General features: G+C 64.0%; 1 protein-coding gene across 1 annotated transcript in view; it reads right to left on the reverse strand.

Moving 5' to 3' along the window:
* DNAH2 (dynein axonemal heavy chain 2) overlaps nucleotides 1-16675 on the reverse strand; it is a gene marked incomplete at its 3' end in the record, with an annotated part of 158236 nt that overhangs the window by 96918 nt on the left and 44643 nt on the right. The gene's annotated exons all lie outside the window — the stretch shown is intronic.

Here is a 16675-nt window from a genome sequence, read left to right on the forward strand (position 1 = left end):
ACCGCCCGCACCATCACACACCGCCCGCACCATCACACACCGCACGCACCATCACACACCGCACGCACCGCCCGCACCATCACAAACCGCACGCACCATCACACACCGCACGCACCATCACAAACCGCCCGCACCATCACACACCGCACGCACCATCACAAACCGCACGCACCATCACACACCGCACGCACCATCACAAACCGCACGCACCATCACACACCGCACGCACCATCACACACCGCACGCACCATCACAAACCGCCCGCACCATCACAAACCGCCCGCACCATCACACACCGCCCGCACCATCACACACCGCCCGCACCATCACACACCGCACGCACCATCACAAACCGCACGCACCATCACAAACCGCCCGCACCATCACAAACCGCACGCACCATCACAAACCGCACGCACCATCACACACCGCACGCACCATCACACACCGCACGCACCATCACAAACCGCCCGCACCATCACAAACCGCCCGCACCATCACACACCGCCCGCACCATCACACACCGCCCGCACCATCACACACCGCACGCACCATCACAAACCGCACGCACCATCACAAACCGCCCGCACCATAACAAACCGCACGCACCATCACAAACCGCACGCACCATCACACACCGCACGCACCATCACACACCGCACGCACCATCACAAACCGCACGCACCATCACACACCGCACGCACCATCACACACCGCACGCACCATCACACACCGCAGGCACCATCACACACCGCACGCACCATCACACTCCGCACGCACCATCACAAACCGCACGCACCATCACAAACCGCACACACCATCACACACCGCACGCACCATCACACACCGCACGCACCATCACAAACCGCACACACACACAGAGCAGACTGACACATCATCACAAACCGCACACACACACAGAGCAGACTGACACATACATATATACACTAATACACAGAGATATACACTAATACACAGAGCAGACTGACACACACATACATATATACACTAATACACAGAGCAGACTGACACACACATATATACACCAATACACAGAGCAGACTGACACACACACATACATACACTGTTACGCACACTAATACACAGAGCAGACTGACACACACATACTGTACATATATACACTAATACACAGAGCAGACTGACACACACACATACATACACTGTTACGCACACTAATACACAGAGCAGACTGACACACACATACATATATACACTAATACACAGAGCAGACTGACACACACAGACATACACTGTTACACACACTAATACATAGAGCAGACTGACACACACAAAGGCATACACTGTCACACACACACACACACACTATTACACAGAGCAGACTGACACACACACACACACAGACATACACACACTGTTACACACACTAATACACAGAGCAGACTGACACACACACACAAAGACATACACTGTAACACACACACACACACTATTACACAGAGCAGACTGACACACACACACAGACATACACTTTGTTTTTAGGATTAATATCTCTCCCCTGCGAAGGATTCCAGGAGGAAAAAAGCCGAGCACTACTACAATGCAAAACTGGGGCTAGACACGGAGTATACTAAATAAAAACACCTTTATTGCACGGTGTACAACGTGGAGTGCAGGTAGAAAAACTCCAACGCGTTTCGCGCATAGCGCTTTGTCACATTTCCTCCCGGAATCCTTCCTCATTCATGCCAGGCGTGCTGCCCATGCTATAACGGACGGCCTACGGACATGCCAGGCGTGCTGCCCATGCTATAACGGACGGCCTACGGACATGCCAGGCGTGCTGCCCGCGCTATAACGGACGGCCTACGGACATGCCAGGCGTGCTGCCTGCGCTATAACGGACGGCCTACGGACATGCCAGGCGTGCTGCGCGCACTATAACGGACGGCCTACGGACATGCCAGGCGTGCTGCCTGCACTATAACGGACGGCCTACGGACATGCAGGCGTGCTGCCCGCACTATAACGGACGGCCTACGGACATGCCAGGCGTGCTGTGCGCACTATAACGGACGGCCTACGGACATGCCAGGCGTGCTGCCCGCGCTATAACGGACGGCCTACGGACATGCCAGGCGTGCTGTGCGCACTATAACGGACGGCCTACGGACATGCCAGGCGTGCTGCCCTATAACGGACGGCCTACGGACATGCCAGGCGTGCTGCACGCACTATAACGGACGGCCTACGGACATGCCAGGCGTGCTGCCTGCACTATAACGGACGGCCTACGGACATGCCAGGCGTGCTGCCTGCGCTATAACGGACGGCCTACAGACATGCCAGGCGTGCTGCCCGCACTATAACGGACGGCCTACGGACATGCCAGGCGTGCTGCCCGCACTATAACGGACGGCCTACGGACATGCCAGGCGTGCTGCCCGCGCACTATAACGGACGGCCTACGGACATGCCAGGCGTGCTGCCCGCGCTATAACGGACGGCCTACGGACATGCCAGGCGTGCTGCCCGCACTATAACGGACGGCCTACGGACATGCCAGGCGTGCTGTGCGCACTATAACGGACGGCCTACGGACATGCCAGGCGTGCTGCCCGCGCTATAACGGACGGCCTACGGACATGCCAGGCGTGCTGTGCGCACTATAACGGACGGCCTACGGACATGCCAGGCGTGCTGCCCGCGCTATAACGGACGGCCTACGGACATGCCAGGCGTGCTGTGCGCGCTATAACGGACGGCCTACGGACATGCCAGGCGTGCTGCCCGCACTATAACGGACGGCCTACGGACATGCCAGGCGTGCTGTGCGCGCTATAACGGACGGCCTACGGACATGCCAGGCGTGCTGTGCGCACTATAACGGACGGCCTACGGACATGCCAGGCGTGCTGCCCGCACTATAACGGACGGCCTACGGACATGCCAGGCGTGCTGTGCGCACTATAACGGACGGCCTACGGACATGCCAGGCGTGCTGTGCGCACTATAACGGACGGCCTACGGACATGCCAGGCGTGCTGTGCGCGCTATAACGGACGGCCTACGGACATGCCAGGCGTGCTGCCCGCGCTATAACGGACGGCCTACGGACATGCCAGGCGTGCTGCCCGCGCTATAACGGACGGCCTACGGACATGCCAGGCGTGCTGCCCGCACTATAACGGACGGCCTACGGACATGCCAGGCGTGCTGCGCGCACTATAACGGACGGCCTACGGACATGCCAGGCGTGCTGTGTGCGCTATAACGGACGGCCTACGGACATGCCAGGCGTGCTGCCCGCACTATAACGGACGGCCTACGGACATGCCAGGCGTGCTGCGCGCACTATAACGGACGGCCTACGGACATGCCAGGCGTGCTGCCCGCACTATAACGGACGGCCTACGGACATGCCAGGCGTGCTGCCTGCGCTATAACGGACAGCCTACGGACATGCCAGGCGTGCTGCCTGCGCTATAACGGACGGCCTACGGACATGCCAGGCGTGCTGCCCGCACTATAACGGACGGCCTACGGACATGCCAGGCGTGCTGCCCGCGCACTATAACGGACGGCCTACGGACATGCCAGGCGTGCTGCCCGCACTATAACGGACGGCCTACGGACATGCCAGGCGTGCTGCCCGCACTATAACGGACGGCCTACGGACATGCCAGGCGTGCTGCGCGCGCTATAACGGACGGCCTACGGACATGCCAGGCGTGCTGCGCGCACTATAACGGACGGCCTACGGACATGCCAGGCGTGCTGTGCGCACTATAACGGACAGCCTACGGACATGCCAGGCGTGCTGTGCGCACTATAACGGACGGCCTACGGACATGCCAGGCGTGCTGCGCGCGCTATAACGGACGGCCTACGGACATGCCAGGCGTGCTGCCCGCGCTATAACGGACGGCCTACGGACATGCCAGGCGTGCTGCCCGCACTATAACGGACGGCCTACGGACATGCCAGGCGTGCTGCCCGCGCTATAACGGACGGCCTACGGACATGCCAGGCGTGCTGCCCGCGCTATAACGGACGGCCTACGGACATGCCAGGCGTGCTGCCCGCACTATAACGGACGGCCTACGGACATGCCAGGCGTGCTGCCCGCGCTATAACGGACGGCCTACGGACATGCCAGGCGTGCTGCCCGCGCTATAACGGACGGCCTACGGACATGCCAGGCGTGCTGCCTGCGCTATAACGGACGGCCTACGGACATGCCAGGCGTGCTGCCCGCACTATAACGGACGGCCTACGGACATGCCAGGCGTGCTGCCCGCACTATAACGGACGGCCTACGGACATGCAGGCGTGCTGCCCGCGCTATAACGGACGGCCTACGGACATGCCAGGCGTGCTGTGCGCACTATAACGGACGGCCTACGGACATGCCAGGCGTGCTGTGCGCACTATAACGGACGGCCTACGGACATGCCAGGCGTGCTGCGCGCGCTATAACGGACGGCCTACGGACATGCCAGGCGTGCTGCCCGCGCTATAACGGACGGCCTACGGACATGCAGGCGTGCTGTGCGCGCTATAACGGACGGCATACGGACATGCCAGGCGTGCTGCCCGCACTATAACGGACGGCCTACGGACATGCCAGGCGTGCTGCCCGCGCTATAACGGACGGCCTACGGACATGCCAGGCGTGCTGTGCGCGCTATAACGGACGGCATACGGACATGCCAGGCGTGCTGCCCGCACTATAACGGACGGCCTACGGACATGCCAGGCGTGCTGCCCGCGCTATAACGGACGGCCTACGGACATGCCAGGCGTGCTGCCCGCGCTATAACGGACGGCCTACGGACATGCCAGGCGTGCTGTGCGCGCTATAACGGACGGCCTACGGACATGCCAGGCGTGCTGCCCGCACTATAACGGACGGCCTACGGACATGCCAGGCGTGCTGCCCGCGCTATAACGGACGGCCTACGGACATGCCAGGCGTGCTGCCCGCGCTATAACGGACGGCCTACGGACATGCCAGGCGTGCTGCCCGCGCTATAACGGACGGCCTACGGACATGCCAGGCGTGCTGCCCGCGCTATAACGGACGGCCTACGGACATGCCAGGCGTGCTGCCCGCGCTATAACGGACGGCCTACGGACATGCCAGGCGTGCTGCCTGCACTATAACGGACGGCCTACGGACATGCCAGGCGTGCTGCCCGCGCTATAACGGACGGCCTACGGACATGCCAGGCGTGCTGCCCGCGCACTATAACGGACGGCCTACGGACATGCCAGGCGTGCTGCCCGCGCACTATAACGGACGGCCTACGGACATGCCAGGCGTGCTGTGCGCACTATAACGGACGGCCTACGGACATGCCAGGCGTGCTGCCCGCACTATAACGGACGGCCTACGGACATGCCAGGCGTGCTGCCTGCGCTATAACGGACGGCCTACGGACATGCCAGGCGTGCTGCCCTATAACGGACGGCCTACGGACATGCCAGGCGTGCTGCCCTATAACGGACGGCCTACGGACATGCCAGGCGTGCTGCCCGCACTATAACGGACGGCCTACGGACATGCCAGGCGTGCTGCCCGCGCACTATAACGGACGGCCTACGGACATGCCAGGCGTGCTGCCCGCACTATAACGGACGGCCTACGGACATGCCAGGCGTGCTGCCCGCACTATAACGGACGGCCTACGGACATGCCAGGCGTGCTGCCCGCACTATAACGGACGGCCTACGGACATGCCAGGCGTGCTGCCCGCGCACTATAACGGACGGCCTACGGACATGCCAGGCGTGCTGCCCGCACTATAACGGACGGCCTACAGACATGCCAGGCGTGCTGCCCGCGCACTATAACGGACGGCCTACGGACATGCCAGGCGTGCTGCCCGCGCACTATAACGGACGGCCTACGGACATGCCAGGCGTGCTGCGCGCGCTATAACGGACGGCCTACGGACATGCCAGGCGTGCTGCCCGCGCACTATAACGGACGGCCTACGGACATGCCAGGCGTGCTGCCCGCACTATAACGGACGGCCTACGGACATGCCAGGCGTGCTGTGCGCACTATAACGGACGGCCTACGGACATGCCAGGCGTGCTGCCCGCACTATAACGGACGGCCTACGGACATGCCAGGCGTGCTGCCCGCGCTATAACGGACGGCCTACAGACATGCCAGGCGTGCTGCCCGCGCACTATAACGGACGGCCTACGGACATGCCAGGCGTGCTGCCCGCACTATAACGGACGGCCTACGGACATGCCAGGCGTGCTGCCCGCACTATAACGGACGGCCTACGGACATGCCAGGCGTGCTGCCTGCACTATAACGGACGGCCTACGGACATGCCAGGCGTGCTGCCCGCGCTATAACGGACGGCCTACGGACATGCCAGGCGTGCTGCCTGCGCTATAACGGACGGCCTACGGACATGCCAGGCGTGCTGTGCGCACTATAACGGACGGCCTACGGACATGCCAGGCGTGCTGCCCGCGCACTATAACGGACGGCCTACGGACATGCCAGGCGTGCTGCCCGCGCTATAACGGACGGCCTACGGACATGCCAGGCGTGCTGCGCGCACTATAACGGACGGCCTACGGACATGCCAGGCGTGCTGCCCGCGCACTATAACGGACGGCCTACGGACATGCCAGGCGTGCTGCCCGCGCTATAACGGACGGCCTACGGACATGCCAGGCGTGCTGCCCGCGCTATAACGGACGGCCTACGGACATGCCAGGCGTGCTGCCCGCACTATAACGGACGGCCTACGGACATGCCAGGCGTGCTGTGCGCACTATAACGGACGGCCTACGGACATGCCAGGCGTGCTGCGCGCACTATAACGGACGGCCTACGGACATGCCAGGCGTGCTGCCCGCACTATAACGGACGGCCTACGGACATGCCAGGCGTGCTGCCCGCGCTATAACGGACGGCCTACGGACATGCCAGGCGTGCTGTGCGCACTATAACGGACGGCCTACGGACATGCCAGGCGTGCTGCCCGCACTATAACGGACGGCCTACGGACATGCCAGGCGTGCTGCCCGCACTATAACGGACGGCCTACGGACATGCCAGGCGTGCTGCGCGCACTATAACGGACGGCCTACGGACATGCCAGGCGTGCTGCCCGCACTATAACGGACGGCCTACGGACATGCAGGCGTGCTGCGCGCACTATAACGGACGGCCTACGGACATGCAGGCGTGCTGCCCGCACTATAACGGACGGCCTACGGACATGCCAGGCGTGCTGCCCGCACTATAACGGACGGCCTACGGACATGCCAGGCGTGCTGCCCGCACTATAACGGACGGCCTACGGACATGCCAGGCGTGCTGCCCGCGCTATAACGGACGGCCTACGGACATGCCAGGCGTGCTGCCCGTGCTATAACGGACGGCCTACGGACATGCCAGGCATGCTGCCCGCACTATAACGGACGGCCTACGGACATGCCAGGCGTGCTGTGCGCGCACTATAACGGACGGCCTACGGACATGCCAGGCGTGCTGTGCGCACTATAACGGACGGCCTACGGACATGCCAGGCGTGCTGCCCGCACTATAACGGACGGCCTACGGACATGCCAGGCGTGCTGCCCGCGCTATAACGGACGGCCTACGGACATGCCAGGCGTGCTGCCCGCACTATAACGGACGGCCTACGGACATGCCAGGCGTGCTGCCTGCGCTATAACGGACGGCCTACGGACATGCCAGGCGTGCTGCCTGCGCTATAACGGACGGCCTACGGACATGCCAGGCGTGCTGTGCGCGCTATAACGGACGGCCTACGGACATGCCAGGCGTGCTGTGCGCACTATAACGGACGGCCTACGGACATGCCAGGCGTGCTGCCCGCACTATAACGGACGGCCTACGGACATGCCAGGCGTGCTGCCCGCGCTATAACGGACGGCCTACGGACATGCCAGGCGTGCTGTGCGCACTATAACGGACGGCCTACGGACATGCCAGGCGTGCTGCCCGCACTATAACGGACGGCCTACGGACATGCCAGGCGTGCTGCCCGCACTATAACGGACGGCCTACGGACATGCCAGGCGTGCTGCCCGCGCACTATAACGGACGGCCTACGGACATGCCAGGCGTGCTGCCCGCACTATAACGGACGGCCTACGGACATGCAGGCGTGCTGCCCGCGCTATAACGGACGGCCTACGGACATGCAGGCGTGCTGCCCGCGCTATAACGGACGGCCTACGGACATGCCAGGCGTGCTGTGCGCACTATAACGGACGGCCTACGGACATGCAGGCGTGCTGCACTATAACGGACGGCCTACGGACATGCCAGGCGTGCTGCCCGCGCTATAACGGACGGCCTACGGACATGCCAGGCGTGCTGCCCGCACTATAACGGACGGCCTACGGACATGCCAGGCGTGCTGCCCGCACTATAACGGACGGCCTACGGACATGCCAGGCGTGCTGCCCGCGCTATAACGGACGGCCTACGGACATGCCAGGCGTGCTGTGCGCACTATAACGGACGGCCTACGGACATGCCAGGCGTGCTGTGCGCACTATAACGGACGGCCTACGGACATGCCAGGCGTGCTGCCCGCGCTATAACGGACGGCCTACGGACATGCCAGGCGTGCTGTGCGCGCTATAACGGACGGCCTACGGACATGCCAGGCGTGCTGCCCGCGCTATAACGGACGGCCTACGGACATGCCAGGCGTGCTGCCCGCGCTATAACGGACGGCCTACGGACATGCCAGGCGTGCTGCCCGCACTATAACGGACGGCCTACGGACATGCCAGGCGTGCTGCGCGCACTATAACGGACGGCCTACGGACATGCCAGGCGTGCTGCGCGCACTATAACGGACGGCCTACGGACATGCCAGGCGTGCTGTGTGCGCTATAACGGACGGCCTACGGACATGCCAGGCGTGCTGCCCGCACTATAACGGACGGCCTACGGACATGCCAGGCGTGCTGCGCGCACTATAACGGACGGCCTACGGACATGCCAGGCGTGCTGCCCGCGCTATAACGGACGGCCTACGGACATGCCAGGCGTGCTGCCCGCACTATAACGGACGGCCTACGGACATGCCAGGCGTGCTGCCCGCACTATAACGGACGGCCTACGGACATGCCAGGCGTGCTGTGCGCACTATAACGGACGGCCTACGGACATGCCAGGCGTGCTGCCTGCGCTATAACGGACAGCCTACGGACATGCCAGGCGTGCTGCCTGCGCTATAACGGACGGCCTACGGACATGCCAGGCGTGCTGCCCGCACTATAACGGACAGCCTACGGACATGCCAGGCGTGCTGCCTGCGCTATAACGGACAGCCTACGGACATGCCAGGCGTGCTGCCCGCACTATAACGGACAGCCTACGGACATGCCAGGCGTGCTGCCCGCACTATAACGGACGGCCTACGGACATGCCAGGCGTGCTGCGCGCGCTATAACGGACAGCCTACGGACATGCCAGGCGTGCTGCCCGCACTATAACGGACGGCCTACGGACATGCCAGGCGTGCTGCCTGCGCTATAACGGACAGCCTACGGACATGCCAGGCGTGCTGCCCGCACTATAACGGACGGCCTACGGACATGCCAGGCGTGCTGCGCGCGCTATAACGGACGGCCTACGGACATGCCAGGCGTGCTGCGCGCACTATAACGGACGGCCTACGGACATGCCAGGCGTGCTGTGCGCACTATAACGGACGGCCTACGGACATGCCAGGCGTGCTGCGCGCGCTATAACGGACGGCCTACGGACATGCCAGGCGTGCTGCCCGCGCTATAACGGACGGCCTACGGACATGCCAGGCGTGCTGCCCGCACTATAACGGACGGCCTACGGACATGCCAGGCGTGCTGCCCGCACTATAACGGACGGCCTACGGACATGCCAGGCGTGCTGCCCGCGCTATAACGGACGGCCTACGGACATGCCAGGCGTGCTGCCCGCGCTATAACGGACGGCCTACGGACATGCCAGGCGTGCTGCCCGCACTATAACGGACGGCCTACGGACATGCAGGCGTGCTGCCCGCGCTATAACGGACGGCCTACGGACATGCCAGGCGTGCTGTGCGCACTATAACGGACGGCCTACGGACATGCCAGGCGTGCTGTGCGCACTATAACGGACGGCCTACGGACATGCCAGGCGTGCTGCGCGCGCTATAACGGACGGCCTACGGACATGCCAGGCGTGCTGCCCGCGCTATAACGGACGGCCTACGGACATGCAGGCGTGCTGCCCGCGCTATAACGGACGGCCTACGGACATGCCAGGCGTGCTGTGCGCGCTATAACGGACGGCCTACGGACATGCCAGGCGTGCTGCCCGCGCTATAACGGACGGCCTACGGACATGCCAGGCGTGCTGCCCGCGCACTATAACGGACGGCATACGGACATGCCAGGCGTGCTGCCCGCACTATAACGGACGGCCTACGGACATGCCAGGCGTGCTGCCCGCGCTATAACGGACGGCCTACGGACATGCCAGGCGTGCTGCCCGCGCTATAACGGACGGCCTACGGACATGCCAGGCGTGCTGTGCGCGCTATAACGGACGGCCTACGGACATGCCAGGCGTGCTGCCCGCACTATAACGGACGGCCTACGGACATGCCAGGCGTGCTGCCCGCGCTATAACGGACGGCCTACGGACATGCCAGGCGTGCTGCCCGCGCTATAACGGACGGCCTACGGACATGCCAGGCGTGCTGCCCGCGCTATAACGGACGGCCTACGGACATGCCAGGCGTGCTGCCCGCGCTATAACGGACGGCCTACGGACATGCCAGGCGTGCTGCCCGCGCTATAACGGACGGCCTACGGACATGCCAGGCGTGCTGCCTGCACTATAACGGACGGCCTACGGACATGCCAGGCGTGCTGCCCGCGCTATAACGGACGGCCTACGGACATGCCAGGCGTGCTGCCCGCGCACTATAACGGACGGCCTACGGACATGCCAGGCGTGCTGCCCGCGCACTATAACGGACGGCCTACGGACATGCCAGGCGTGCTGTGCGCACTATAACGGACGGCCTACGGACATGCCAGGCGTGCTGCCTGCACTATAACGGACGGCCTACGGACATGCCAGGCGTGCTGCCCGCACTATAACGGACGGCCTACGGACATGCCAGGCGTGCTGCCTGCGCTATAACGGACGGCCTACGGACATGCCAGGCGTGCTGTGCGCTATAACGGACGGCCTACGGACATGCCAGGCGTGCTGCCTGCGCTATAACGGACGGCCTACGGACATGCCAGGCGTGCTGCCCTATAACGGACGGCCTACGGACATGCCAGGCGTGCTGCCCGCACTATAACGGACGGCCTACGGACATGCCAGGCGTGCTGCCTGCGCTATAACGGACGGCCTACGGACATGCCAGGCGTGCTGCCCTATAACGGACGGCCTACGGACATGCCAGGCGTGCTGCCCTATAACGGACGGCCTACGGACATGCCAGGCGTGCTGCCCGCACTATAACGGACGGCCTACGGACATGCCAGGCGTGCTGCCCGCGCACTATAACGGACGGCCTACGGACATGCCAGGCGTGCTGCCCGCACTATAACGGACGGCCTACGGACATGCCAGGCGTGCTGCCCGCGCACTATAACGGACGGCCTACGGACATGCCAGGCGTGCTGCCTGCGCTATAACGGACGGCCTACAGACATGCCAGGCGTGCTGCCCGCGCACTATAACGGACGGCCTACGGACATGCCAGGCGTGCTGCCCGCGCACTATAACGGACGGCCTACGGACATGCCAGGCGTGCTGCGCGCGCTATAACGGACGGCCTACGGACATGCCAGGCGTGCTGCCCGCGCACTATAACGGACGGCCTACGGACATGCCAGGCGTGCTGCCCGCACTATAACGGACGGCCTACGGACATGCCAGGCGTGCTGCCCGCACTATAACGGACGGCCTACGGACATGCCAGGCGTGCTGTGCGCACTATAACGGACGGCCTACGGACATGCCAGGCGTGCTGCCCGCACTATAACGGACGGCCTACGGACATGCCAGGCGTGCTGCCCGCGCTATAACGGACGGCCTACAGACATGCCAGGCGTGCTGCCCGCGCACTATAACGGACGGCCTACGGACATGCAGGCGTGCTGCCCGCGCTATAACGGACGGCCTACGGACATGCCAGGCGTGCTGCCTGCGCTATAACGGACGGCCTACGGACATGCCAGGCGTGCTGCCCGCACTATAACGGACGGCCTACGGACATGCCAGGCGTGCTGCCTGCACTATAACGGACGGCCTACGGACATGCCAGGCGTGCTGCCCGCGCTATAACGGACGGCCTACGGACATGCCAGGCGTGCTGCCTGCGCTATAACGGACGGCCTACGGACATGCCAGGCGTGCTGTGCGCACTATAACGGACGGCCTACGGACATGCCAGGCGTGCTGCCCGCGCACTATAACGGACGGCCTACGGACATGCCAGGCGTGCTGCCCGCGCTATAACGGACGGCCTACGGACATGCCAGGCGTGCTGCCCGCGCTATAACGGACGGCCTACGGACATGCCAGGCGTGCTGCGCGCACTATAACGGACGGCCTACGGACATGCCAGGCGTGCTGCCCGCGCACTATAACGGACGGCCTACGGACATGCCAGGCGTGCTGCCCGCGCTATAACGGACGGCCTACGGACATGCCAGGCGTGCTGCCCGCGCTATAACGGACGGCCTACGGACATGCCAGGCGTGCTGCCCGCACTATAACGGACGGCCTACGGACATGCCAGGCGTGCTGCACTATAACGGACGGCCTACGGACATGCCAGGCGTGCTGCCCGCGCTATAACGGACGGCCTACGGACATGCCAGGCGTGCTGCCCGCACTATAACGGACGGCCTACGGACATGCCAGGCGTGCTGTGCGCACTATAACGGACGGCCTACGGACATGCCAGGCGTGCTGTGCGCACTATAACGGACGGCCTACGGACATGCCAGGCGTGCTGCCCGCACTATAACGGACGGCCTACGGACATGCCAGGCGTGCTGCCCGCGCTATAACGGACGGCCTACGGACATGCCAGGCGTGCTGTGCGCACTATAACGGACGGCCTACGGACATGCCAGGCGTGCTGTGCGCACTATAACGGACGGCCTACGGACATGCCAGGCGTGCTGCCCGCACTATAACGGACGGCCTACGGACATGCCAGGCGTGCTGCCCGCACTATAACGGACGGCCTACGGACATGCCAGGCGTGCTGCGCGCACTATAACGGACGGCCTACGGACATGCCAGGCGTGCTGCCCGCACTATAACGGACGGCCTACGGACATGCAGGCGTGCTGCGCGCGCTATAACGGACGGCCTACGGACATGCCAGGCGTGCTGCCCGCACTATAACGGACGGCCTACGGACATGCAGGCGTGCTGTGCGCGCTATAACGGACGGCCTACGGACATGCAGGCGTGCTGCCCGCACTATAACGGACGGCCTACGGACATGCCAGGCGTGCTGCCCGCACTATAACGGACGGCCTACGGACATGCCAGGCGTGCTGCCCGCACTATAACGGACGGCCTACGGACATGCCAGGCGTGCTGCCCGCGCTATAACGGACGGCCTACGGACATGCCAGGCGTGCTGCCCGTGCTATAACGGACGGCCTACGGACATGCCAGGCATGCTGCCCGCACTATAACGGACGGCCTACGGACATGCCAGGCGTGCTGTGCGCGCTATAACGGACGGCCTACGGACATGCCAGGCGTGCTGCCCGCACTATAACGGACGGCCTACGGACATGCCAGGCGTGCTGCCCGCACTATAACGGACGGCCTACGGACATGCCAGGCGTGCTGCCCGCGCTATAACGGACGGCCTACGGACATGCCAGGCGTGCTGCCCGCACTATAACGGACGGCCTACGGACATGCCAGGCGTGCTGCCTGCGCTATAACGGACGGCCTACGGACATGCCAGGCGTGCTGCCCGCACTATAACGGACGGCCTACGGACATGCCAGGCGTGCTGCCTGCGCTATAACGGACGGCCTACGGACATGCCAGGCGTGCTGTGCGCGCTATAACGGACGGCCTACGGACATGCCAGGCGTGCTGTGCGCACTATAACGGACGGCCTACGGACATGCCAGGCGTGCTGCCCGCACTATAACGGACGGCCTACGGACATGCCAGGCGTGCTGCCCGCGCTATAACGGACGGCCTACGGACATGCCAGGCGTGCTGTGCGCACTATAACGGACGGCCTACGGACATGCCAGGCGTGCTGCCCGCACTATAACGGACGGCCTACGGACATGCCAGGCGTGCTGCCCGCACTATAACGGACGGCCTACGGACATGCCAGGCGTGCTGCCCGCGCACTATAACGGACGGCCTACGGACATGCCAGGCGTGCTGCCCGCACTATAACGGACGGCCTACGGACATGCAGGCGTGCTGCCCGCGCTATAACGGACGGCCTACGGACATGCAGGCGTGCTGCCCGCGCTATAACGGACGGCCTACGGACATGCCAGGCGTGCTGTGCGCACTATAACGGACGGCCTACGGACATGCAGGCGTGCTGCACTATAACGGACGGCCTACGGACATGCCAGGCGTGCTGCCCGCGCTATAACGGACGGCCTACGGACATGCCAGGCGTGCTGCCCGCACTATAACGGACGGCCTACGGACATGCCAGGCGTGCTGCCCGCACTATAACGGACGGCCTACGGACATGCCAGGCGTGCTGCCCGCGCTATAACGGACGGCCTACGGACATGCCAGGCGTGCTGTGCGCACTATAACGGACGGCCTACGGACATGCCAGGCGTGCTGTGCGCACTATAACGGACGGCCTACGGACATGCCAGGCGTGCTGCCCGCACTATAACGGACGGCCTACGGACATGCCAGGCGTGCTGCCCGCGCTATAACAGACGGCCTACGGACATGCCAGGCGTGCTGTGCGCGCTATAACGGACGGCCTACGGACATGCCAGGCGTGCTGCCCGCACTATAACGGACGGCCTACGGACATGCAGGCGTGCTGCGCGCACTATAACGGACGGCCTACGGACATGCCAGGCGTGCTGCCCTATAACGGACGGCCTACGGACATGCCAGGCGTGCTGCCCGCACTATAACGGACGGCCTACGGACATGCCAGGCGTGCTGCCCTATAACGGACGGCCTACGGACATGCCAGGCGTGCTGTGCGCACTATAACGGACGGCCTACGGACATGCCAGGCGTGCTGCCCGCACTATAACGGACGGCCTACGGACATGCCAGGCGTGCTGCACGCACTATAACGGACGGCCTACGGACATGCCAGGCGTGCTGCGCGCACTATAACGGACGGCCTACGGACATGCAGGCGTGCTGCCCGCACTATAACGGACGGCCTACGGACATGCCAGGCGTGCTGCCCGCACTATAACGGACGGCCTACGGACATGCCAGGCGTGCTGCCCGCGCTATAACGGACGGCCTACGGACATGCCAGGCGTGCTGCCCGCACTATAACGGACGGCCTACGGACATGCCAGGCGTGCTGCCCGCGCTATAACGGACGGCCTACGGACATGCAGGCGTGCTGCCCGCACTATAACGGACGGCCTACGGACATGCAGGCGTGCTGCCCGCGCTATAACGGACGGCCTACGGACATGCCAGGCGTGCTGCCCGCACTATAACGGACGGCCTACGGACATGCAGGCGTGCTGTGCGCGCTATAACGGACGGCCTACGGACATGCCAGGCGTGCTGCCCGCGCTATAACGGACGGCCTACGGACATGCCAGGCGTGCTGCCCGCACTATAACGGACGGCCTACGGACATGCCAGGCGTGCTGCCCGCGCTATAACGGACGGCCTACGGACATGCCAGGCGTGCTGCCCGCGCTATAACGGACGGCCTACGGACATGCCAGGCGTGCTGCCCGCACTATAACGGACGGCCTACGGACATGCCAGGCGTGCTGCCCGCGCTATAACGGACGGCCTACGGACATGCCAGGCGTGCTGCGCGCGCACTATAACGGACGGCCTACGGACATGCCAGGCGTGCTGCCCGCGCTATAACGGACGGCCTACGGACATGCCAGGCGTGCTGCCCGCACTATAACGGACGGCCTACGGACATGCCAGGCGTGCTGCCCGCGCTATAACGGACGGCCTACGGACATGCCAGGCGTGCTGTGCGCGCTATAACGGACGGCCTACGGACATGCCAGGCGTGCTGTGCGCGCTATAACGGACGGCCTACGGACATGCCAGGCGTGCTGCCCGCGCTATAACGGACGGCCTACGGACATGCCAGGCGTGCTGCCCGCACTATAACGGACGGCCTACGGACATGCCAGGCGTGCTGTGCGCACTATAACGGACGGCCTACGGACATGCCAGGCGTGCTGTGCGCGCTATAACGGACGGCCTACGGACATGCCAGGCGTGCTGTGCGCGCTATAACGGACGGCCTACGGACATGCCAGGCGTGCTGCCCGCGCTATAACGGACGGCCTACGGACATGCCAGGCGTGCTGCCTGCGCTATAACGGACGGCCTACGGACATGCCAGGCGTGCTGTGCGCACTATAACGGACGGCCTACGGACATGCCAGGCGTGCTGCCCGCACTATAACGGACGGCCTACGGACA

Source organism: Ascaphus truei, unplaced genomic scaffold, assembly GCF_040206685.1.
Source record: "Ascaphus truei isolate aAscTru1 unplaced genomic scaffold, aAscTru1.hap1 HAP1_SCAFFOLD_673, whole genome shotgun sequence".
In the NCBI taxonomy this organism is placed as follows: Eukaryota; Metazoa; Chordata; class Amphibia; order Anura; family Ascaphidae; genus Ascaphus; species Ascaphus truei.